The 14,392-nt window shown below is 36.3% G+C and overlaps 1 long non-coding RNA gene across 1 annotated transcript; it reads left to right on the top strand.

Moving 5' to 3' along the window:
* Nucleotides 1–10,718: 10,718 nt before the first annotated feature.
* Nucleotides 10,719–13,848, top strand: LOC114925109 (uncharacterized). Its single transcript, XR_011871889.1, has 4 exons — nucleotides 10,719–11,423; nucleotides 11,509–11,630; nucleotides 11,745–11,918; nucleotides 13,337–13,848. It is a non-coding gene; the product is annotated as an uncharacterized lncRNA (long non-coding RNA).
* Nucleotides 13,849–14,392: the final 544 nt, after the last annotated feature.

The raw sequence follows: 14,392 nt of genomic DNA, 5'->3' as shown, positions 1-14,392 counted from the left end.
CCTAATTATAATTCCTCATTTCTTAATCTTATTTACCCATAATCAATTTCCTCAGTTGTAGTACCAGACAGATCTCAGCCGGTACTGCCGGTCAAAATTCCACTGCGCACTTTTACGCAGAAAACTATATTTTCCGACTCGGAAAAATTCATTGAATCCAAATATCATATTTAAATTATCAAATTCCGATTGCCAAATCTTCCAACCATATTCGCTCCTATTTAACTTATTATTTACTAAATTTCGATTAGACCGGGTATTACAAGAACTGGAGAGTTCTTAGTAGGGTCGGGGTAGTTAGTTAAGTTCGTTTTATTATTTGTTACCCAGGATCTCCACAACAAAATACTTACAATCTTCAATAGATGGCCAATAACAACAAACCTCATAATACAAACAACTTTAACAAACCAGAGATATAGAGAAAATTACAAGTCAAGAAGTACACACACACAATCACAGAAAACACATATCACAAACAAGTTTGCACAAACAAGCAAGACAAACAATGCATATGATGCATGCCTTTCCTAATGGCCGTGAGCTCACGTGTTGGTTAAACTGCCAAAACTCCACACATCTGGTAGCTAATCCAGATATAGTGCCCTATCACACTCTTGAGATATAGTGCCCGCCACACTCATGGGATATAGTACCTGCCGCATTTCTTGGGATAAAATGTTCCCACACTCTTGGGATATAGCGCCCGCCACACTCATGGGATATAGTGCCCGACACATTTTCCAGGATAAAGTGCTCCCACATTCTTGGGATATAGCACCCACCATGCTCTTGGGATATAGTGCCTGACACACTCATGGGATATAGTGCCCGACATACTTTACAATAGAGAGAAAACTTACACATACTCATCACTAATCATACCTCGTTTATCATATTCATTCATTAACTCATATATGCATATCTGGTATACCCGCAACATTTCTGCATTTCCTCAATTAATCATAATCATTTAATCATCAATCATATTTCAATAGCAATTCATTATTTCAATTAATCGGCATCATTTCAGCCTCGTACATCTCATACTCAGCCTTCTACACTTCCTTAGCTCATTTAATATCAACTTAACTCCAAAATCAAGAAAAATCACGTTTCAAATCGCTTCCAATAAATTAACCAATTCCAACAGCAAAAATTATTTCTTTAATAATTTAAAATCAGCTAATATAACTCTTAAAGCTTTTAAAAATTTATTTTGACTCCCAATATTTTTAGAAATTACACTTTAATCACTAAACTTCTAAAAACTCCGTTTTAACCTCCAAACTTTCTTTTAATTAACTTTCCCCCCCCCCAAATACATAATTCTCAAGCAAACAATAATAATTCATCAATAATTCAACATAAACTTAATCAAACTTAAACAATACTTAATCAAACCAACATTCACTTATCAGATTCACATTTAATTATTATAAAATTATTAAATCCTACCTCCATGCAGAAATCAAAACAACGGAAACTCTGGAGAAACTTTTTGACCGAGCTACTGAAGAAGAAAACGTCAAAAATTGTCTATGTCTCCTAGAACTCCAATTGGCCGAATTCAAGGAGAAGGGATGCTACGTCACCGTCAATTTCTACCGAACAAAAGTGATGTCATCGTGTAGAGAAAGAAGATACGAACACTTTTATCGAATTAGATTTTTCATTGGAATTACGGATCTCAATAAATCAAAGCCGGAATTTTGGTGGAGGTTACGGTTCTCTCTATACAAGTTCGGTCTCTCTCTCGCTTATCATATGAAAGAAAAAAAATGAAGCCAACTGAAGATAATTAATTGATTATATGACACTTAATAAATGAAACTAATAAGGGGTAAGTACGATTTTGGTCCCTAAAGTTTAGCCCCAGAATCGAATTTGTCCCTCTTCTAATTTTCGATTTATAATCGTCCTTAACGTTTTTTTTGTATTAAAATCGTCCTTTTTATTTTTTTTGGACAAAAATGCCCTCCCCTTTCCCCTCTCCCTCCACCCCCACCCCCACCCCCACCCCGTCTCCCCTTCCCCCCACCCCCACCACCATCCTGCGTCCCCTTCCCCCCACCCCCACCACCACACTGCGTCCTCCCCTTCCCCCCACCACCACTCCCACCTCGCCTCCCCTTCCCCCCCACCCCCAGTCACCCTTTCCCCCCACCTCCAACCACACCGCGTCCTCCCCTTCCACCCACCTCCACCCTCACCGCGTCCTCCCCTTCCCCCCACCTCCACCCTCACCCCGCCTCCCCTTCCCCCCCACCCCCACCCCCAGTCACCCCTTCCCCCCACCTCCAACCACACCGCGTCCTCCCCTTCCCCCCACCTCCACCCCCAGTCACCCTTTCCCCCCACCTCCAACTACACCGCGTCCTCCCCTTCCTCCCACCTCCACCCTCACCCCGCCTCCCCTTCCCCCCCACCCCTACCACCAGCCCGCGTCTCCACCCCTTCCCCCCAACACAACCACCACCACCACTACTACCAACACAACAACAAATAACAAACAGAGATCAATGAAAACCAACAACTCAAAACTAACAATGATTCAACAAATGAAAGATTCAACAGAGGAGGAGGAGCATAGGAGGAGGAGGTCACGGCAGTAAGGGCGAGGAGGGGCAGAGGAGGAGAGGAGGGCGAGGTGCAAGGGCACGGCGGCGGTTCACGGACGCGGCGAAGATGAGAGGAGGAGGAGGAGGCAGAGGCGGCGAGGCTCGCGAGGCGGCGAGGTGGCGACGTGCGCAAGGCGCGAAGGCGGCGAGGTGATGCGTTCGCATATTTGCTATATTAACTAGTTAGTTTAGTTGGTTTTAGCTTAATTTCATTTATTATTACTAGAATAAATAAGCAATTTTGTGAGTTTTCTCTACATGCATTCATAAACCAAGAACTAGGTGAAATTTGGCATATTTCATGCAAATGAATTAAGAAGTTTATAAACAAGTTGATGTGAATGATTCCCTTGAAATTTATTGCATAAGATGGCAAGACTTTGAGGAAGTTTCTTTGGTTTATGTTAGGTGATAAAGCTAGAAAGCAATGGAGCAAGAATTAGAGCAAGAAGGCTTGAAGATATATCAAGCTTGGCAAGGAAGCAGAGGATCGCATGTTGCCAACTTGGGCTACCACTGGCGTGTTTGATGATAACGCCAGCAGCCCTGGAGAGTGATCCTAGAGGAGTTTGCACGTTGCCAACTTGCACTTTTACTTGAGTGCTTGGCAATAACGTCAAGAGGCAAGACTTGGCAAGAGGGGAGAGGACTCGAGCACGTTGCTCACCTTTGAAGTGCAGGGGCGTGTCCAATGACAACGCCAATAAGCAAGGCTTGGTCCAGGGAAGGAGGCTAGCACGTTGCCAACGCTGGATTCTAAAGGCGTGTGCAATGGCAACGTAGCAAGCAAAGCTTGGAGCAAGAAGGCAACCACAAGCACGTTGCCAACTTGAAGGTTCATTGGCGTGTGTAGTGGCAACGCCAGGAAGCAAGCATGGAGCAAGGGGGCAGGGGCTGGCACGTTGCCAACGTGCTGAGAAGAAGGAGTGTTTGCCAAAAACGCTGGCAACCCTGGCAGCCGGACCTTACTCTCTTCCATGGAGTATATCTTGAGTTGTAGAGCTTCAAATGATGCACTCTCAACGGCATTGGAAAGTAGACATCCGGAGCTTTCCAACGATATATCATAGTATGGGTTTGACATTAGTTTGAAGCTTCAAAAGCTGGCTTCATTTAGAGCTTCAGAATCTAATGGCGTTGGCAACTTGGAAGAACAAAGGCGTGTTCACCAAAAACGTGTGCGATTTTGGCAGCCTGACCCTGTCTTCTTCAATGGAGCATAACTTGAGTTATAGAGATCCAAATTGAGTGCTTTCAGTTGCGTTGGAAAGCTGACATTCAGAGTTTTCCAACCATATATAATAGTCTATAGTGGAGCATGAAATGGAAGCTCGAATCAGAGTCATCTTTAGGCCCCAAAAACAAGAAAATGAGGTTGAAATTCAAGGAAGCATGAATGGGCCAAGGAATGGGAGTCGAACACGTTGCCAAGGCTAAAATGGCCTGGCGTGTTCCTTGGCAACTTGGGAAACAACGCCCAGGCCAAGAAATCTGGGCTAGAGGCATTGTCATGGGCGTTATTGGTGGAGTGTTTGGCAAAAACGCCCAACCAGGGCAGCCTGACCTTGCCCTCTTCAATGGAGCATAACTTGAGCTAGGAAGGTCCAAATGAGGTGATTATAGTGGCATTGAAAAGTAGACATCAAGAGCTTTCCAATGATATATCATAGTTCATATTTAGGCAAAGGATTAAAGCCCAAAGTTCAGGCAACATTAAGCATAAAAAGTGAAGAACAAGCAAGTGTTTGGCAACAACTTGGGCAACAACTTGGGCAACAACGCCCAAGCACCAAGTCCCACTCCCAGGAAAATGCATTGGCCCGTTGCCAACGTGCTCTGAACTGGCGTGTTTGCCAGTAACGCCCACTGGGCCAGAATTGAGGTGAATGAGCCCTGCTTTTCTCTGCTCTCTTCAAAGGCCAACAATTCCTCTAATGAGCCAGCCAAATCAACAAGGACAAAGCCCATAAATCTCAACCAATCAAGGCCACAAGAATCATCTAGAATAGTTAATTTTCATTTTGTTTGTAATTTGCTTTTAATTTCATTTCAATTTGTAATTTAGGAAAGCCTATATAAAGGTCATAGTTTCATAGAATTAGGGGCGAAAAACCGTGGAGACCAGAGCTCTCTCTTAGATTTTTTTTAGACTTTTTATTTTTTATTTTTTTAGGACTCTTAGACACTTTTACATTTACATCATAGTAGTTACTTTTGCTAGCTTTTACTCTGCTTTGTACTACACTCCCAATTGGGAAGCATAGAAGGGAGGAAGTTAGTTTTATTTTGCAATTTTTGAAATTCAGTTTTCAAGAACTTCTTCTCCATTCTTCATCACTCTTCTCTACTCAATTTTAATGTTTACTTTTGCATTTGTTATTGAATTTAGAGCTATGATTCACTAAACCACATTTTCATTAGGGGGAGGAGCTCTGCTCATTTGAATGAGTTGATAACTTTTCTTTTCCTTCTCAATTCAAGTGGTTCATCTAAAAGGAAACTCTTGTTCTTCACAGATTCAATCACCATCGAGAGAGGGATTAATCTATATGAATTATGTGGTGAATTTAAGAAAGGAGCTACATAATTCAGTTTAGAGTTCTTCCTTTCATGATTTCCTTGATCAATACACTTTGGTTGGTATGTGAGATGTAACCTCCCTTAGTTGAGATTCTGGAAGTTGTGTGGCTTGGATTAGGAATTGAACTTCATCTCTTCTCATGAACAATTAGATCACGAGAGTGGAAATTGGTTGTGTTGAGAGAAATTGAGTTACCAAGAGATTGGGACTCAATTACCCACAAATTGCCATGGATCTATACCCATGATTGAGAAGGAATTGATCAACATCAATTCAGGAGAATTTGCATCTCTGATCTCTAATGATCTCTCCATCATTAATTCTCATCTCTTTTGTTCTTTAGTTATTTTGAATATCCACTACCCAATTCCCTTCTACATTCTTGCAATTTATCATTCTTGCCATTTACATTCTGTTTCTCTATTTCTTGCAATTTACTCTTCTGCTCTTTAAAATTCTACAACCTTTACTTTCTTGCAACTTATTTTTCATGTCATTTAAGTTTCTTGCACTTTAAGTTTCAGTTATTCACTTTTATTTTCTTTCTCTATTTTAGTTCTTTAAATTTCTTGTCATTTAATTTTCTGCACTTGCATTCAAAAATCAAATCTCATGAAAAACCCATGTTTGCTTGACTAAATATACCATTTAACTAAAATTGATTAATCTACCAATCTCCGTGGGATCGACCTCACTCTTAGTGAGTTTTATTACTTGATACAATCCGATATACTTGCCTGTTATACGTGAATTCTTAATTTTTTACGTATCACGAGGCGGGCGAGGCTCGCGAGGCGGCGGCGGTCACCCTCCCCCCTTTCCCCTTCCCCCTCCCCCTCCCCCTCCCCCTCTCCCCTTCCCCCCACCCCCGCGTCCTTTCTCCCTCCCCCACCCCCACGCGTGTTTTATTTTATTATTTTAAAATTTTATTTTTTTATTAAAATAGGGGTAGTTTAGGAATTAAATTAAAAATTTTATTAAAAAGGACGAATTTAATACAAAAAAAAAAAAAACGTTAAGGACAATTTTAAATCCAAAATTAGAAGAGGGACGAAATCGATTCTGACGCTAAACTTTAGGGACCAAAATCGTACTTATCCCAACTAATAACGAGGTTTCATGGTTATAGTTTGATCCACGTTTCTTTTCTTTTCTTTTCTTTAATGATTCGGGCACAATAAAATGAAATGAAGAATGATAAGATTAACTAATGAAATGAAATGGTTGATTTGTTAGAAAAGGAGTTATGTGTCACGTTTATGTTTATATATATATATATATTAAGCCAACGTTGCGCTTTCTTTCTTTTGCTTCTATATTGGCTTCAACCAAATGAATGAATCCCTTTCCCTTATTTCCTTATCAAACTTAATAATAATAATAATAATTTTTATCTTTTTCAAAATATTTTATTATAATAAAATTTATTTAAAAATTTTAATAAATTTGAAACTCAAAGTATCATAAAATTTAATTTAATTATTTTTAAAAAAATATTTTTTTAATAAAATAATAAATTATGAATAACTCATTATTTAATTTTCAAAAACTCGAATTATTATATACCACCTCCATCAACAACTTTCATCCGGCCGCCACCGCAGAGCCCTCGGTATTTCAATGTCCTAACCACATCATAACAAGTCACATTATGCCTGCCTCCACTACATACCGACCCTAATCTCCATTCTTTCGGCACTCTTTCTTTCCTTAGAGTGGCTGTCACTACCACATTGAAGCTGTCGTCACCACCATTTCACTGTCCTCTTCCATTTTCTAGATTTGTCGTCTTCCTCCTTCTCCTTCTTCTCTTTCCTTTTTTGAAAATTCTAAATCCTTTCTATAGTTACAACTATCTCCATTGTTGTCCCCACTAGCCTCTAGGTTAGGCTAAATTTTAATTTTAATTTTACTTTTTATTTTTAATTACATTTTAAGTTAACATGTAATTTTATAGTTATTTTATGTTTAGAATAATTATACATAAATTAGGGTTATGATTTTTTAATTTGATAAAGTTCTGTTTACTTTAGATCATGTAATTTTTAGGATTTTAAAAAATTTAGGGTAATTAATATAATTTAAGTTTAATAAGTTAATTTATCTTAATTGGTTAGTTACAGTTTAATTAATTTAGAGATTCGGTTACTTTAGTTTTGAAATTAGGTTAACTAGGAGAATTAGGTGACTTTATTTTTTAAATGAATTAAATTTAGGTTAATTATATTAATTTACGTTAGTTAGGGCAATTTAGGTTATTACCTTTGAATTTAGAGAGGAAACAATATGAGATAATAAATGGTGTGAAATAATTAGTTGGTGTAAAAATTACCTGTGATAAAATTCGATGGTAATTGTTTGTCAATTTTGTTGAACTTTTCCATTATTACTATCAGATTATTTTAACAGTAAGAGTGTTGATGAATTTTATATATATTTTGATCGTACGGTAAATTTGCCAGAAGTAAAAAACTGTTGATGGAGAGATGCATTCTAACAAAGTCAATAAGACATTTGAAGTCACCTGTAACAAATATAGCCAAAAAGACTGTTACTACAAAACTTGCTCCAAATCCCATAAAGATCCTAATTAAAAGTCTATGACCAAAAAGAAAGAAGAGCTAGCAAAGAAAATGTTACATATCAATGGGCTCTACCAACACCATACAGATATAATAAGCACTTTTGGGTTCCATTTGTCCTATATATCAAAAGGTTGGGAGTTTAAGTGTCACTTTATATTTTGATGAGGGATTTAATTCTCTGTAAATAAAATATTCAAGTGTTTAATTGATAATTATTTATACAGGTTCAGAGAATAGAGAAAAATAGTCAGAACACCAATTCTATAATAATTACCATGGATCCGGTGGTATAAGCAAGTTCATGGTTATATCTCTTAAAGTTGTGTTCATAATCTTGTCATTGTTTATATATGAATTGTATGTTATTTATAATTGTAGGCAAATAAAAAAACTACCTAAATCAATTCTAAATGAAGGGACTCTAGTAGCATAAGAGGATGAAATGTCATTTTTATGGTCTGCTCCCCAATTAGAAGTGGTAATCTGAATCATAATTAAATTATACTATTTTATCGTTCATCCCATCTCTTATGCTCCCATGCTCTCTGCTACTACTCAAGGAGGTTTATGGTTTCAAACATGAAACAAGAGGAGAGAGACTACTAGAATCATCTAATAACATCTTCTGGGAGCAACAAAATGACATTGTTCGTGCTCACGTGGAATAGGACAAATAGGTCTCTGTCCTTTCTAATAAGCCATGCACGTGGATATCTAACATGTACCTCATTACCTTAACATTCTACCTCAGTAGCTTAACGAGACACATTAGCAAGTTTCGTTAATCCTTGATAGCAAAAAAACAAAAAGACCTCATTGACAAACAGAGGACAAGGTCAATGGTCAAAATGGATTATTTTTTAGTCAAATATTGTGTTGTCATTCGAACAAATGGACAGGGACCATATTGATCATTACAAAAAAATATTAGAATAACGAGACCGATTTTAACAACCAACAACATCAGTTGCTAATAGTGATCAATCGATCTTTTTTATACCAAAAAAGATTAGTCACTAAATCGATCGCTAATTTTTAATTTTTAGTAATGGGTACCTTACTCTAGAAATTTTAAATGTACGAATCAAGCGTTTCATTAAACTTTTTAACAATTCAAAACAACAACAATAGTACAATTTTAAGAAAGAATTTTGCTAAAGAAGAACACTGGTTAAGAATAAGAATTTTAAAAATTATTTTTTACTTTATATTTTAAAAAATGATATTCTTAATTAGTATTTCAAGACATTTATTAGTAAGACCATTTTAAAAAATTTGAAGCATCAAGCTACACAATAATTTTTTTTTAAGAAATCAATTTCATGCAAGAGTATAGTTAGGAGGGTTATTGACTTGAGTAGACCCAAAAACTCAGGGTTTAAAATTTCTTTTTAGAAAAAATCATATTCATATTTTGGTTCGGTGCCTTTTTTGGAACTTGGCTCAACTTGGCTTGAAAATATATCATTTTTGAAAGAATAAATCACAAAAAATAAAAAAAAATAAAAACTTAGAGAAACTATCCAAAAAGAGCTGATAAAAATAACTATAAAAGATGAAAACGACAAAAAATTTTCAAAAGATAGATTAAAAAATTAAATTGATAAAAATAATCAAACAGCAAACCTCTTTAAATCTTCATTATATATAATAAAAGTAGAAATATATAGGTAACAAAAACGTCAAGTTTGTTAGAAGTTTCAACTAATGATTGTTAAAAACATTAAAGGTTTTAATAAAAGGATGGGAAAAATTGAAAATGTTTGAAAATGTCGAAGACAAAAGTAATTAAAACGGTTTAAAGTTTTGAGAGCAAAATTAAAAATTTCTTTAAAATGTTGGAGGCATTTTTTCATACTTTTTCCTTGTTTAATACTATGTTAATTTCAATTTTTTTTTCAATTGTTTAGACTATACAGCATTTTGTCTATATTTTCTTTGGTGATTTAATTTTCTTTAAATCTATCAAGCTAGCAACTAATAAAAAGATTAGTAATTTAACATATTACGTAAGTATGCTCCATTAATTCTAAAAAGAAATCATTGACAAAAAGACTAACCAAATTCATAAAATTAAAAATCAAGGAACGATATTTTTTTTATTAAAACTCTAGTAATTCTTCGAAAAAATTGTCGGAATCATAATGAATATTCACTCTAAATTATTTCTCTATCATATATTATTGCACAATAGATCTGTATGGTACATTTTTAACAAATGAAATAATTATACATTTTACCAATCTTACACATAGTTAAAATTTAAATAAAAATAAGCTTTTACAACACACATAAAATATATTCTAGAATCACATAAGTATTTATGACGTTTTATACTTTTATGAAAATGGAAATTATATGATAAATTAATTATTTATATTCTTATTTATTATATCAATTTTAGATAAACTTTATGTCAATTTTTTTATTATTTATTATAAAATATGTAAGACCTAAAACTTTTGAAAAGCCTTATTCTAAATTGATTTCAATTTAATTATTCATTAAAGACTTTAATTTTAGAAATTATTTAATTAAAGCTAATTAAATTAAGTTTAGATAATTAAATTAGAATTTTTCTCTAATTTTATAATTGTTGAATAATTTTCTATATTTGAACTATAAAATTTAGTAATTGCAAAATAATAAGAATTTTGTATAAATTGATTTAGAGAATTGAGATTTTGGAATTCAATCTATTTTAATTTTTATGAATAAAGAAAATTAATTATATTATCTCTAATTATTGAATTAAAGTCTTTATTTAAAAATAATTTATAAATTGATAAATAATTAAATAGTATTTTTACAAATATTATTAATGGATTAAAAGTTGATTTTTGATTTTCAATTACTCCTAATTTTAGTGAAATGACTGAACCACCCCTAACCCTAATTCCCAAATTGGGACCCTAATTCTAAAATCCCTAATGAAACCTAAACCGCTTCCCCCCCCCCAGTAAACAAAAGAAAAAGAAACCACCCTCTCTAACACATGAACTTCAGCCAAACAGAAAGGGAAGAGAGGAGAGGGATCTGCGAGAGAAGGGGATGGGAGAGTGAGGGCGGCGCCGGCAAGCGTCACTGCCGCCGCGCCGTCAGGTCCTACAGAGAAGAGAGAGGGAGAGCTGAGGAAGGAGAAGAGAGAGAAGACCACACTGCTACCTCGCCGCCGCTCACCGCGCCGTGTCACGTCGCCGTCCAGCCGTGTCGAAGAAGAGGCGTCGTCGTTTTGAACCCGCGTCGCCGTTACTATCGATTGGGCCAACCGAGGGAGAGTGAGAAAGAAACGAGAGAGCCCACGGTGGAGAAAGGGGAGATGCCGCCACTGTACCAGTCGCCGTCGAGCCCGCCGAGCAGAAGCTTCCATGGCCGTCGCCGTTGAGCTCACAAGTGAGAGAGAAAGAGTTCGCAGGTGAGAGAGGAAGGTGTTGCGCCGCCGTTCGTTGCTGTTCAGCCACCGCCACGCCTTGTCGTCGCCGGAGTTACCACCGCCACGTGCCACCGCCGCTTCTCACCGCCGAGGGGAAGCCTTGTCTACGTTGCTGCCTTGGTCGTCGGTGAGTTGTGCACCGCCACCAGAGTCAAAGATAGCGCCAGCCTTGTTCTGATTTCAATTCTCCTATTCTTGAAACTGTAACGCTTTAAACCTTGCTCTGTTTTTATCTTGTTCCTCTGTTCCTTCCTGGCTTAATTATAGGACTATGGATTACTGTTTTAGTCGTTGCTGGTTTACCGTTCGAAAAAGGCATAATTGATGCTGAGATCGTTGTTGTTCTTGCTCCGAGAGAACTGATGTCATTGTCATTGCTGTTGGTTCTGAATCCTATTACATTGATTCTGGTTTGCTCTTCTCCTTGGTTCTGACCTATTTGGCACGTTCTATTTTGTCACTTTTAATTGCCATGTTCTTGTTTTAATTCAATTCTGGTCTTTGAATTGTTGTGAATCTTCCAGAGCTATGTTTGTTTTTTATTCTTATCCAATTCGAATCCTTGTCTCGCTGAAACCATCGTCACTGCCATAAGAGATTGACAATGCTGCTGCTTCAGTTGCGTGCTTGCTGCTGCCATAAAAATTAAAAGAGAAGGGAGTTACCACGTTTAATCTATGTTAATTCAACTAATCGAGGTAGGGGTTTTTCTTAAAATTTAATTTACATTACAGAGTTGTGATAAATAGATATTGATGCAAAAAGATATATTTGTGTGATTATATTTGTCTTGTGGATGTGATGGTTTGTTGGACTGGATTATTGGGTGCTTGATTGCTTGAGTGCAGTACGGTGGTTGATAAGAAATAGATTTGGAAAGCTATTTACTTGATTATTATGAAAAGTGGTTTTTCTTGGTTTGAAGTTAAAGCGGTTTGATTTTGAGTCGGTCTGGTTTTATAAACAATTTAATACTTGAGCTGGTTTGATTTGAAAATACTTTGATACTGAAATTGGTTGAATTTTGGAAAGTGATTGAGAAAGGTTTGAGAAATGTTTGGATGGAACCCGAAAAGGGTGGCAGAATCCGAGTTTTAGAGGAGATGCTGCCGAAATTTTATAAGATTGGAAGTTTTGTTTGAAGTAACTGTTTAAAAAGACTTGGTTCTTAAACGTTAAATGTTTAAGATTGATTTTTTTAGAAAATAAAGAATTAAGTTTTGGTTTGAGATTATTGATTAACGGAAAGAAGGATGATGATGATTGATTTGAAATATGATTTTTGAATGAATTTGGAAATGGGATATGGATTGACGAATGATGATGATATTGAGAATGGCTTAGAAATTGATGAATGATGAATGAATTACTTATGTGGCTTATGAATTTGAAATATCTGAGAAACGAGGTTCCCTGGATTAAGTGCCGTGGCTTGCCACCACGTGTACCAGGTTGAAAACTCGATACTCTGTTGACCCTACGACGTAAGTGTGACCGGGCACTATATAAATTCCCGGGAATGTTACCCCCATTGAACAATATTGATTATTTGAGAAAAAACTATGCATAGACTCTTGGGGATGCACGTCGGGGGACAGTCTAAGGACAATTCAGACTTGTCGGGTTGGCTGGATAACCGACAGATGAGCCTCATCAGCCATAGGACAGGCATGCATCATATGCATTTGTATGCTTTGCTTGGGTTTGGACTTGTTTTGGTTTGCCTAATTGCTAAACTGTTCTTAACTGCTACTTGAACTATTTGCTGTAACTGCTTCCTACTTGTGCTTTCCTTGTCTGTCTTGCCTGTGTTTGTTCTGGCGTGTTACATTTGAGAATGGACCTTGGGTGCTGAATTAATGATTGTGTTGTTTGATTGCGTGGTTGGTTTTTGATTGAGATTTACTTATGAGAAAAGAAAGACTTTGGATTTCTGAAAATAGTAAACATTGTTTCTTTGAAAAGGTTTTGAACGATTAGCTATTGGATTTTAAAAGGATTCATAAGGCAACGATAATCACTGAATTTAAAAATAGTTTTCTTATTGAATATCTTCTTATGACAACTTTGAAACTCCGTGGTGAGACCGTGTGGTTAAGTTCTCACCCCCCTACAGCTTTACCTTTTCAGGAACCGGATGAAGCATTATGAAGAGTTATAATGCGTTTGGTTTATATGTTGTTGTATTAATTAGATTATTTTCTTCCCTCGCCTTTGTTATTATAAGTTTGTAAGAGGGATAGGGGTTGTATATTTTATATGTATATTATATTATGAGATATTATGTAAGGAGTATTGTATATGAATCTATGCCTGCTTGTATTTCCTTAAATTTAGTATTTATTTCCGGTTTTCAAAGAAATCAGCGACACGGTGTCGAGTCAGAGGCTCCTATTTTAATATTTAGTATATAGAGTAGTCATAATACTTCTTGCTATCAGAGTGGCGCAGCCGGAAGCGTGACATTCTGGTAGTGAGGGTGTTACATTATGGTATCAGAGCAGTCTTTCCTGTAGAGCCTGAGGAATGGACCGATTATGCTTCAATTGCATACTCTGTGTGTCTGTCATGTTATAGGTCTTGTCCGAATGACGAGAATTAGAGCTTTATGCACATGACTGTCTTTTGATTAACACTGTTAGCTTTCCATTGCATATCTGTTGATATTAAGTCTGACCAGCTTAATATTAATGGTTTACGTATACGGTAAAGTTAATGGGTTATCATGGACAAAGTTGAATTAATAAGCAATGTGGTTCACGGGTTCTGGGAGCGTTAGAAATTAATTTTTTGAAGTTAGTTCCGTTTTGATGTGTAATCTTGTTCATGTCGTGTAGCTTAGTACACCGTTCTCTCTTTTATTGGTTATGTTGGAATTCCTTGTTTTAGATTTTTCCTTTTAAGATATGATTCAACTCTGTTCCTAGCGATATTTATTCATTCCTATATATATATTTCTGCTTGATTATAATCCTGATTATTCACTTAAAATTATTTAGAACTTTTACCTTTGATGTTGCTCATATTTCTCTTCACGAATCACGAGTTCTTCTTTCGAGTTGGTTTGAACTTGTTTCGCATGACAATGGTCCTTAATTCTTTGAAAAACGTCAGATGTTATTCCTTGATTAGTTTACACCGAAGGTAGGTACTTTAATCATGCCACATGATG

The sequence above is a fragment of the Arachis hypogaea genome, chromosome 14 (genome assembly GCF_003086295.3).
Source record: "Arachis hypogaea cultivar Tifrunner chromosome 14, arahy.Tifrunner.gnm2.J5K5, whole genome shotgun sequence".
Lineage (NCBI taxonomy): Eukaryota > Viridiplantae > Streptophyta > Magnoliopsida > Fabales > Fabaceae > Arachis > Arachis hypogaea.
This window is presented reverse-complemented; position numbering and strand designations above follow the sequence as displayed.